Source organism: Camelus bactrianus, chromosome 1 (genome assembly GCF_048773025.1).
Source record: "Camelus bactrianus isolate YW-2024 breed Bactrian camel chromosome 1, ASM4877302v1, whole genome shotgun sequence".
Classification (NCBI taxonomy): domain Eukaryota; kingdom Metazoa; phylum Chordata; class Mammalia; order Artiodactyla; family Camelidae; genus Camelus; species Camelus bactrianus.
Genome location: NC_133539.1, coordinates 147933405 through 147944548, shown reverse-complemented (window position 1 = coordinate 147944548; position 11144 = coordinate 147933405). Strand labels below are relative to the sequence as shown.

At 53.6% G+C, this 11144-nt stretch overlaps 3 long non-coding RNA genes and 1 other non-coding gene across 5 annotated transcripts; 1 reads left to right on the top strand and 3 right to left on the bottom strand.

Moving 5' to 3' along the window:
* Nucleotides 1-635: 635 nt before the first annotated feature.
* On the bottom strand, nt 636-2137 carry LOC141579070 (uncharacterized). Its single transcript, XR_012510092.1, has 2 exons — nt 1959-2137; nt 636-1314 (listed from the first exon to the last, which is right to left on the bottom strand). It is a non-coding gene; the product is annotated as an uncharacterized LOC141579070 (long non-coding RNA).
* A 130-nt stretch (nt 2138-2267) lies between these two features.
* Nucleotides 2268-5208, top strand: LOC141579072 (uncharacterized). Its single transcript, XR_012510095.1, has 2 exons — nt 2268-3134; nt 3425-5208. It is a non-coding gene; the product is annotated as an uncharacterized LOC141579072 (long non-coding RNA).
* An 88-nt stretch (nt 5209-5296) lies between these two features.
* LOC141579071 (uncharacterized) lies at nt 5297-10789 on the bottom strand. Of its 2 annotated transcripts, XR_012510094.1 has the most exons (3): nt 10613-10789; nt 7915-8072; nt 5297-7776 (listed from the first exon to the last, which is right to left on the bottom strand). It is a non-coding gene; the product is annotated as an uncharacterized LOC141579071 (long non-coding RNA). The 2 variants fall into 2 exon arrangements; XR_012510093.1 differs by lacking the exon at nt 10613-10789 and having other exon boundaries at nt 7915-8556.
* LOC141579086 (U6 spliceosomal RNA) lies at nt 9104-9212 on the bottom strand. The gene has a single exon (XR_012510118.1). It is a non-coding gene; the product is annotated as a U6 spliceosomal RNA (small nuclear RNA).
* Nucleotides 10790-11144: the final 355 nt, after the last annotated feature.

Sequence of the window (11144 nt, the reverse complement as noted above, 5' to 3'; positions counted from 1 at the left end):
TGGAGTTCCTTCAGGACTTGGATCACTCCTTTTTGGAAATCTTGATCGAGCGGGCCATCCACGTCTATTTCATGGATCGTGCTTTCAGGGAATTTCTCTGGCTCTTTTAATTGGGAGTGGTTCCTCTGCTTCTTCATAATGCTCCTATCTCTCTGGCACTGTGGCTTAAGGAGTATCAGTTATCTATTGGGGTCCTTAAGGAGTTTATGTATTTATCGAAAGCCTAGGCAGGAATAAAACTTTAAAAGAGAGAGGGGGATAGGGGGAGAGAGAGAGAGAGAGAGAGAGAGAGAGAGACAGAGACAGAGACAGAGGGGGAGAGGGAGAGAGGGGGGTGGGGGGCAGGATGTGAAAAGAATGGAGAAAAAAGGTTTGAAAACAGTGTACGATCAATAATAGAACAGCAAGTTGAAGCAGAATAGCAATTGAGTTGAGACGTCTTCTAAAAGCCTTTAAAAACAGATAGAAAAGATCAGAAAATAATATACAATTGTTTCAAAAGTAAATTTTTAAAAGGTAATCGGAAATAGAACAGATTTTAACAAAAGATAAAACAGAGGATTTTAAAAGACGGGAGAAAGAAAAGGTTTGAAGACAGTGTGTAATCATGAATAGAAGAGTCAGTGGAAGCAGAATAGCGATCGAGTTGAGACGTCTTTTAATAACCTTAATAAAAAGGAGGAAAAAATTCGAGAAACAATATTTGAAACCTGTGAATAACCAGTAACAGGAGATCAAAACCAAGAGAATGAAAAAGGGAAGGGGGTGGATGTTTAAAAATAATAATAATAAAGACTTGAAATGAAACATTTAAAAGGGATTAAAGCCGTAAACGTATACGACTGTTCAAAAGTAAAGGTTAAAAAGGTAACAGAAGGTAAAACCGATATAAAAGAGATTAAAAAAGAAAAAGGAAAAGAAAAAAAAAAAAAAGAGGAAAAAAAAAAAAGGATGTGTTCTCCTGGAGACGGTGCGCTCTTAACGGTTTCACCGAGAAGTCTTTCTGTCGTCGCCCTGTTTCGTGAACTCAGCTTGCTGTTTCCGCGGGCCCTCCGTCGGCGCCCTCGTCTGTGCTGCCCTCGGTGCCTGTGGGCAAGTAGATCGCACCCCCTCCTGGCACCGCGGTCGGAGGGTGGCTGGCCGCCTGCCCTCTCCCGGCGCCGGTCGCTCCGCTGCTCTGTGCGGCTGTGTGCTCCGCCTCGGGTCGGGTCGGCGCTCCTCTCCGTAGGTGGGCTCGGGGGAGACCGTGGAACCGCCCCGCCCCTGCTGCGTTCCAAAACTCGGCTCCTTCTTAGTCTTGGTGGCGCGAGTTCTCTGAGGTACCGGGGCAGATATATAATATCTGCCTCAGGCTGAAAACGAGTCTCAGTCCTGCCTAGGAGGTTGCAGAGCCCCCGGGTGCGGATTCGAGTCTCGGCCCCGCCCCCGCTCCCGCCCCCGCCCGCGCGCTGCGCGCCGCGCGCCAGGGGCTATGGCGGCTGTGGCTGCGCCCCGCCTCTCTTCTCGCGAGAAGGGCCGGTGATGGCGCCGCGGGTCTGAGGAGATGGAGGCTACGGCGCCCCTCCCCCCAGGGCACACCGGCCGTGTTGCTTTGCCTTTCTTTCCCCGTAATGGAAAGAAAGTTGGGGGGGCGGGTTGTTCTGCTCTGTATCCCCTCCCGGCCACGGCGCGTGGTGCCGCCGCCACGGTCCTCCGCCCGGCTCGTGCGGCCTGTCCCGGCCCCCGGCTGCCGGCCTGCGACTCGGGCTGGGTGTCGCGGGGACCCTCTGTGCCCATTTCACTTGGGTCGGTCGGTCAAGGGGCGCTCCGGGCAGATCTGAGACTCGGAGGCTCCCCCACCGTCCCGTCGGCCTCTCCGTTGGAGAGGGGGAGGTTTGGCGAACGAGCCCTATTCCTCCTCTGCCGGTCCCTCCCGCACTGTTTTGCTTTTGACTCTTTCTTTTCTCCTTTTCTCCTACCAGATTTTGGGCGTCTTTGTCTTTCGAAGAGGGCGGTGTTCTGTCGGAGTTCCGCAGGTGGTCTGATTGGCCGAGTGGGTCCGTCGATGTGAGTTTTGGTGTATTTGTGGGAGAGGGTGAGCTACGAGCGTCCTTCTACTCCGCCGTCTTGCTTCTTCTCAGGTTATTTTTGAAGAGTAGGTGCTGGGGATTGAACCCTGGACCTTTATTTTTTGCATGCTAAGCATGGGCTGTACTGCCTGATCTCTAGACCCTCCCCACCGCAACCCCCCCCTTTCCCACCGCCTCCATAGTACTCGATGAATCTCCTACCTAGATATCCATGCTTCCTTGGAATAGGGCCGTCGTTTTCTTCATCGGATTGATGCACGTCTGTGGATTCGTCTCGTTTCTCTCCACTGCGGTGGGTGGCATCGGGGCGTGGGGTGGGGTGGAGTGGCGTGGGCTGGGAACAGTTCTTCACGTGTAGAGGTGGAGCGGAGCGATGAGGATGGTGACTGTTTCCCCGAGTGCTCGCGCCGGGTGATGGAGGCCTGTGGTCTGACTTGGAAGAGGACTCGGGTGACCAGAACAGAGCCTGTGTGGGGTCGTTGTGGAGGGAGGAACTCCACCCCCCCCCCAGCCCCAGCCAAGGCACTCGTACCTCATCGAGGGACGGTCGGCCGAAAACAAACGAAAGCTGTCAGAGGTTTGGGGGTGGGGGTGAAGGGGTGTGTGTGTGTGTGTGTGTGTGTGTGTGTGTGTGTGTGTGTGTGTGTGTGTGTGTCTGTGTGTGTCTGTGTGTGTGTCTGTGTCTGTGTGTCTGTGCCTGTGTGGTGTGTGTGGTGTGTGTGGTGTGTGTGTGTGTGTGTGTGTGTGGTGTGTGTGTGTGTGTGTGTGTGGTGTGTGTGTGTCCCCGTTCCCCATACCACGGTCTCTGGTCGAGGCCCCCACGAGCGGAGAAACGCACGCCAGGCCGTCCGTGCTCCTGGTTGTCCGGCCGCGTGTCCCTGCCACCCAGAGATCCCGAACCGTCCCGCTCGCTCCCCTGCCATGTGCCATGTGCCACCTTCCTGTCGGCCGGGCGCTATTTTAGACCCTGCGAAGAAGTCGACCGGACGGCCGGGCCGGGCCGGGCTGGGCCGGGCCGAGCCGAGCCGAGCTGAGCCGATCTGAGCCGAGCCCGTCCAGGCTGGGGTGGGTGGTGCTGGGTTCAGAGGAGTGGGGTACAAGCGGGAGGCGGGCGTCGATGGAGGGGAGGGGGAGGGGGAGGGGGAAGGGAGAGGAAAGGGGAGGGGAGGGGGAGCAGGGATGATGATGGTCTGGGGCTTGGCGTGTGGGGTGGGGGTGGGAGGGACGGTAGCCATCCTATGACTTTCTCTCCCTACCCCGCCTTTTGCAAGTCTGTTAGAGTGACAAGGTGGTGCTGGTTTCTGGCTGGTGCACACCATAGTGATTCTGTTCTTCTTTTTCCTGGTCTTTTTCAGGAACCCTCGTCCCGAGGGACTGAATCTAGTGCCCTGTGCTGCGCGGTACGACCTAGGGGTCGAATCTGCCAGGAGAGGACTTACAAGGATTTCGAGGATCCTGGAAAACTGCTACCATCCAGAATCCTACATGGATGTTCAAGATCTTGTGGATGGACGGACGGACGGAAGACGGATCGAATGGAGGCCCCGCCCCATCCCCTGGACCCCTTGGCCCAGGAGGATCGTGATGGGTCTGGAAAGGACTCTTCCGACGAGGGTCTCGGGATGGACTTTCTCTGTCCGCGGAAGGTGTTTCTGCACAAAGAGGAAGAGAGGGGCGTTCTCGGCCAGAGAGCCCGAACCGCCTCCTTTCAGGGATCCGCTCCAGTCAGGGTTGGGGTCGGGGTCAGAACGCAGCCACCGACAGCTCCCCTCCCTCGTCTTGGCTCTCCAACTTGGGAAACCCTCCTCCCTGCCCCCTCACCCATCTTCTCTTCAGCCGGCCTCCAGCTTCCCCGTGCCAACCACCTCTCTCATGCTGCCGGACTTTCCTCCTCCTTGGGCTGCCAGGAAGCTCTCCCGCTCCTCCACGTGCTTTGGCTTGGAATCCCTGACAAACACAAGCGGTGCTGGTGGGCGGGGCCGCGGGCGGTGGCAGAAGGACTCCCTTCATCTTATGGGAGCGATTTTTATCTCCATAGAGGTGGCGATTGAGAAAACACATAAAATCACTCAGAAGAATACCCATGTGTAGTATCCCTGACCTAGATCCATGTCTGTCTGTCTGTCTGTCTGTCTGTCTGTCTGTCTCTCTCTCTCTCTCTCTCTCTCTCTCTCTGCCTCTCTCTCTCTCTCTCTCTCTCTCTCTCTCTCTCTCTCTCTCTCTCTGCCTCTCTCTCCATTTCGCTATTCTGTGTGTGTGCGCGCGCGCGCGCGCGCATGCGTGTCTGTCTGTCTCCCTTGTCTCTCTTTCCTCTCCTCTCCCCTCCTCTCCTCTTCCCTGTTCTCCCCACTTCCCCCTCACCCCTCCACTCCTCTCTTCTCCCCTCCACTCCTCTCCTCTCCCTCTTCTCCTCTCCCCTCGCCTCTTCTCATTTCCCCTCCCCTCCCCTCTTTTCCCTCCTCTCCTTTCCTGTCCTCTCCCCTTTTATCCCTCCTCTCCTCTGCTCGCTCTCTCTCTCTCTCTCTCTCTCTCTCTCTCTCTCTCTCTCTCCCCCCTTCACTTCCCTCCCTCCTCCCTACCCCCCCAACCCCTACCTTCACAGGGCCTCATAGATTGCAATCGGTTTCCATGAAATGTGATGAAGAGGGAATGAATTTTAGAATGATATCCCCATGCCATCGAATCCTTCTTCCCCAGGGATAGCGACTTATTTGTGGTCGTGTTTGTTTTTGTTTTTCTTGTTGTTTTGGGGCGCATCGAGGGCGCAGGAGGCGTTGGGAGTGAGGGTGATGTTTCTCTTTCTGTCTGTCTCCTCCTTAGGACGGATTTTAAGAGGAGGGAGGACTCACAGAAATCTACCATCTTGTCTCGTACTGCAGCTGTGTTTGAGCTTCCTATACGATCTGGGCGGAACACTCCCCACCCTCACCTCAAGCCGCCATTGCCGCCCCCTCAGCCCCCTGCACCCCCGTCCAGTCCCACACTTGGGGCTGTGGTTGGGCATGGGGGGATGTTGGCGGGGTGGTGGTTGGTGGGGGGTGGGGTGGTGGAGGAAACCAGAAAACAGACCACTGTGGCACGTGGGTGACTGGGGCTTCAGGGTGAAGGAGGATGAATAAAATGGCCGGAATTAGGCTAACGGATTGCTTCTTCTTTTTTTGGCGGGGGGGGGGAGGGGAGGATCATTAGGTCATTCATTCATTCATTCACTCATTCATTTGCTGGGGGGGGTGTCATTCGGTTTCTTATGCTCGCCCTGAAAACGGTCAACTGTCCTGACTGACTGGTTGCTGCTCACGGTTCCAGGCCTGTTGTTGAAACTGGAAGCTATCGATCTTACTGTTTCTACTGTATTTCACTCATTGAAAGTCATCATCATGCTGGGTCTCTGAGTCTTTCTCCGAGGAGAAGGTCGGTCACGGGACTAATGACCTGACAAAATAGCCTGAGTGACCAAGAAGGCCACACCTTGAGTGCTTATGAGATAACGAGATCTAACCACCAGCCTCTATAGAATGGGTCACCTGGAGGCATCGTGACACCATTCTGAGTCTTCTGATGAGAAAACGATTCTGTGGATGGTGATCGATGCCCGATTGTTTGAGCTATGGCTCTAGAACCACCCCACCCACTCCATCCCCAAGGTGGGTACACAGTTTTGAAGACGCTAGCCTGCTGTGAATCCCCTTTGCCCGGCAGAGTGATAAAATGGCCTCTTTGCTTCTAAGCTCCAAGACCTTGTCTCTGGATTCTTGGGCTCGTCGGGGACGGGGGCCGATCTTTTGGCAACAAGCGTGCTTCAGAAACAGCGGATGCCCGAGAAGGACACTCTGCCTCTCCCTCTTCTTCCGGGCCTGAAATGGGGAGGAAAAAAAAATCGCTTCCCCTGGAAGCTGGAGTCCGGAGCCCACCATCCGGAGGGACTTCTGGCTTGGCCTTCTCCTGGGGTGGGGGGGAGGGCACGCCACTGCACGTGTTCTTTGTCAACTCCCTGTTTCTCTCTTCTCGAGTTATCTCTTTGGGACGGCTCCCACACTGGGTGAAAACAGACAGACAGGCTGGTATGTCTCCCTACCCCACCCTTCGCCCCCAAATGACTGATCTCCTGTCCCATCAGAATCACCACTTGTTTTCCAACGTGGCTTTCTTGGATCCTGGAGGACTTGTAAAGGAAAAGCCCAGCTGGGCTAACAAGCTAAAGTCACAAATCTAAGTGTGATAAGTGTCCGTTTACTGATCTAAGTTCTGCTGGGCTAGCTCGTAAATCTGAAGTTTAGTGTCAGTTTACTGGGCTAACAAGCTAACTCGTAAATCCAAGCTCAACAAGTGTCAGTAACGTGATCTGTTCCAAATTGATAAGCTCCAGTGTACTGATCCTTTGCTTTTTGTTGTTTGAGTCTTATTGGCGAATAGACCCATATTTGTAATTAACCCTATGAAACCTCATGTGCACGTCTTGGAGGTGCTCAGAGCTTCGGAGCAGAAGCCCCTCTGAGCCCGCCGGCGTAATAAATCTGAGTACTCCAACCCTCAGAGTGGTGCTTGTTTCTTGGCTGGCCTGTCATTTCCGTAACAGACTGATATCAACTTAGAGCCAAGATGGGTGCAGAACTGAAGGAGCTTCTCGGCTGGCCTAAGAAGCCTGTCGTCGTGATGTGGGAGACATTCTTTACGAGGGACCTATCTGATTAAGTGCTTGACCGCCTTTTGGACTTTGAACCAACTTGGAGATAGGAACTAGGATGAGAGGGCACCCGAAATAGCTCAGCAAACTCTTCTCCATCCTTAGAAGACAGACAGACAGACAGAAAGACAGACAGACAGACAGACAGACAGAGTGTGTGTGTGTGTGTGTGTGCGCGCGCGCGCGCGCGTGTTTGTGCGCGTGCGGGGGTGTGGGAGAGGGAGGAGATGACGTCAGCGTACTGGACACTGTTTCAGTGACATGGGGAGTGCTGTCAACTAGGAAGGAACGTCATGTATTCTTCAGCCTTGTGTCTGTACAGGTGGGTACACTCAGGGTTCCAGAAAGGATGGGATATTCCTGGCAGTCGTCTACTGCCCTGGCATCGAGGGCTGGCTGGCTGGCTGGCTGTCATCCAAAGTGGAGGCTCTCGTGAAAGGGACGGAACCGAGTCCCGAGGAGATGCCTCCTTCACTGACTTTCATGCAAACACAGTGGACCACAGCCTCCGGAAAGAGGGTGGGTGGCACACGTGGCCCCAGTCTGTTCTGTCCATTCGGCAAATGGCCTGGGTTAGGGGAAACCCAGCATGGCGACCATCCGACAGGCCGACCCACCGACCCACGGACGTGCTCGGTTTCTCCCAGCTCCCTGGATGACCTCCCCCACCCACCCCCACCCCACCCCACCCGCATTCCTTCACCCACCGTGGTGTCTGGTGTCAGGGCACTTGGAAGATGACTCCCATTGTTCAATAGACAGGGGCAGGAAGATTCCTATAGGACCGCAAAAACAGTCAACTGGCCATACATACATACATACATACGTACAAACTTTTTGTCCCCAGAGGCCTCAGACCTCCTCTCTCTGGACCCGCTGAACCCCAGTAACTGGCCCCCATTCAACTGCCACATAGTAGGGGTCATCCAGGCGTTCTTGGGATGGTAGGTATGACTTCCAAAGGGGTTGAAGCCTTCCTTCCCCCGCTGCAAGCCTGATGCCCTCAGCATGGCCAGGACACTGCTACAAACAAACAAACAAACAAACAAATAAACAAACAAACAAACACACACACACCACCACCACCACCACCACCACCAACAACAACAACAACAACGACAACAAAAGACAAACACATGCGTATGTGACTTGGGGACATACTTTCCGCAGCCTCCAGGGACGAAGGCACTCGCTTCACTGGGTAAATCCTACGAGGCTTCACTAAAGCGCTTGCCAACTTACTTCTCAGAAGGATCGATCTCTGCCCCCATCACCCGCCATCATCAGGCAAGGTCGTCAGAATCCATGGGAGGTATAGACTAGAAGAAGAAGTAGAGGAAGGAGGAGGAGGAGGTGGAGGAGGAGAATCAGTGACATGAGGTGTGTACGACTTCTTGTCTCCAAGAGGATTGAGTTTTAAATTTTTTTCTTTTCAGATACAAGGGAAAATAAACTTTTGTTTTTTCCCCTTCCTTTCCTTTTAGAGGCGGACACCCACATGGTAACTATCATACCTCTGTCAGCAGAATGGAACCCTTTCTCTTTTTCTCCCTCCCTGACCCTTCTGGGATTCAGAAATCCTCCGTGAGGATTTTTCTATTCTTGGCAGCAGAGTTATTAGCATCATTGACTTGGAGGCAAAAACTTAGGTTTCCATTAAACTGGGATAGACATGCATGGATAAGAGATACTAGTGCTACTCGTTTTCCTTAGGGTTCCCCTGTGTCTGTGGGGCGTGTGTGTGTGTGTGTGTGTGTGTGTGTGTGTGTGTGTGTGTGTGTGTGTCTGTGTCTGTGTCTGTGTCTGTGTCTGTGTCTGTCTGCCTGCCTGCCTGCCTGCCTGCCTGCCTGCCTGTTTATTGTAGGAACTCTCTGTCAATGGAAGTATAGTTGACTTACAATGTTGTGTTCATTTATGACGTACGGCATAGTGATTCACTTATTCACACACACACACACACACACACACACACACACACACACACACACACACACGTATACTTTTTCAGGATAGGTTATTACAAGCTATTGAACATAGTTCCCTGTGCTAGACAGTAGGACCTACTTGTGTACCTAGTTTGTATAGGGTGGTTTATATCTGCTAATCCCAAACTCCTGATTTATCCCTCTGCCCTCCCCCGTTCCTCCACCCTACCCTGTCCCCTGTGTTAACCATCGGTTTCTTTTCCATGTCTGTGAGTCCAGTCTGTTTCTGGTTTGTAAATAGGTTCCTTGGAGTCTTTTTAAAATGGAGTTATTTATGTATGGATGGGTGTCTTGACTTACTTTCAGATCCCATCTAGAAGTGATGGCATAGGATATCTGTCTTTCTCTGGGTGACTGACATCACTAAAGCTACGGAACGCTTCACGTATGTGTGTGTGTCGTCCACGTTCAGGGGCCGTGCTGATCTTCTCTGGATGGTTCCCGTGTTAGTCGATGTGCTGTGGCAGCAAGCGCTTGCCTTAGGGTTTTTGTCTCAACCTGAAAGTCGGCCCGGAGACTGAAAGTCTTCTAGTTGCCTCCACTATCTGCCTAGGACCATCTCCACGAACGTTTCCCATTTTCTCTCACCCTTTTGTCTTGGCATCATTGAGTACTAAAATGCTCCGTCTCCTGAAGCCCTGCAGACTGAAGCTGGGCAACGGGAGGTAAACGTCAGAGAAATGGCCACAACAGCTCCTGTGGAAACCATCCTAGGGCCTGTTTTTGGAGGAGCCGCTCAGAGAGTTGAGCCGAACACCCCAGGACATCATCAGAGGCATTTCATACTGCTCGAGCCGTTTCGATGACCCCGATGTGTGGAAATCTCCTACCAGACTGACCCCCTACTCCCGGCCCTGAATCTGGTTTCTCATCTGCTCCAATGATTAACCTTTGTGCTGTACTTTGGTTTTCCACACAAGTGCCTCTTAGGCGATACCTGACTGCTTGCTCCCTAGGCCTAGCTTCAGAAGCCCATCGACACCACCGCCTCCTGAGACGAGATACTACAACTGTTTCCTTGAACAGACCTGTTCTCAGAACTAAGAAACTGGGTCCATGAAATGCAGGCCCTCTAGGAAACTATTCCCTCCCTCCTGCCCCCACACCACACGCACGCATGCACGCTCAGACGCACGCACGCACCCACGCACGCATGGACGCACACGCACAGTCAACAGCCCAGCTTTTAATGTGTAAAACTTCCAGGGAAGTTACAGAATAGGGAAATGTTGGGGTCCAGAGTAGGCTGCCCCAAAATGTGCCCGATGGACTATGCTGAATGAAAGGGACTTCACAACTGGCCAAGGGGGAGGGTATAGGTCAGTGGTAGAGTGTGTGCTTAGCAAGCAAGCACAAGGTCCTGGGTTTAATCCCCAGTACCTCCGGTCAAAAATAAATACATAAAATCGAATTCCTCTCCCCGCCCCCCCCCCAAAGTATACACTGCTGTATGTCAACTCTGTCTCAATAAAACTGGAAGAAAAAAAGGAAAAAAAAAATGATTTAACAAAAGAAAGAAAGAAACAAACAAAGAACTGCCCGAGGCAAGAGGAACACTCTGGCCCTCCTTTCTGCCTCCCTGGAAGCAGGGGAAAAAGAATTTTGTTTTTTTAAAGTCTCCCATCCCAGAGGAATCTATCAAGTCAGAGGTCTGCTTCCATGCCCTTCCATGATTCTCAAACGGTGTAGTGGGGTTTACCCAGATTAGGAAAAGGAGGGGACTCCTTTGGCCTGAGACCAGGCGAGATTCTCCCCCTCCCTCCCGCCTCCCTCCGTGCAGTTGGGACGGGGTGGCCTAAGGGTGGGGAAATTGAAACCAAAGAACAAAAGCCGTTCAACAGAGAGGAGCCGGAGGCCAAGTCAAAGGCTCTGACCTGAGCACAGAGCTTTCTGCATTTGAATGAAGCGATTGAACGAGGCCCTGCCGAATGGATCCTCCTGACGTCCCCGCCCCCGCTTCCAGGAGACAGTCAGTCGATTTGGGACCGATCGGTGGAGAAGGCCTGGGAGGCGGCGGCGGCGGCGGCGGCGGCGGCGGCGGCGGCGGAAGCAGCGGCGGGGGCGGGGGGGGGTGGTGCGCGGGCGGGGGCGGGACCAACGGTCGCTCCAACTCTGCCTGCCTGCCTGCCTGCCTGCCTGCGGGGCTGAGGCCTGAGGGCCACGCTGGTTCCTGCCACTCAGGGAAACTTCTGCGGGTGTTGCCGAAAGATCGCCCTCCCCCACCCCGTCCCTGACGAGCCAAATAACCCAGAGACAGGGTCTTAGAGTTTAGAAGAAAAGAGGCAGCTTGATTGCTTTGCTGGGCAAAGGGGACTCACAGCAGGCTAGTGCCCTCCAAACTGTGAACCCGTCTTGGGGTTGGGGTTTCATGCTTCTGTGGACGAACAGGTTGGAGCATGAAAGGGA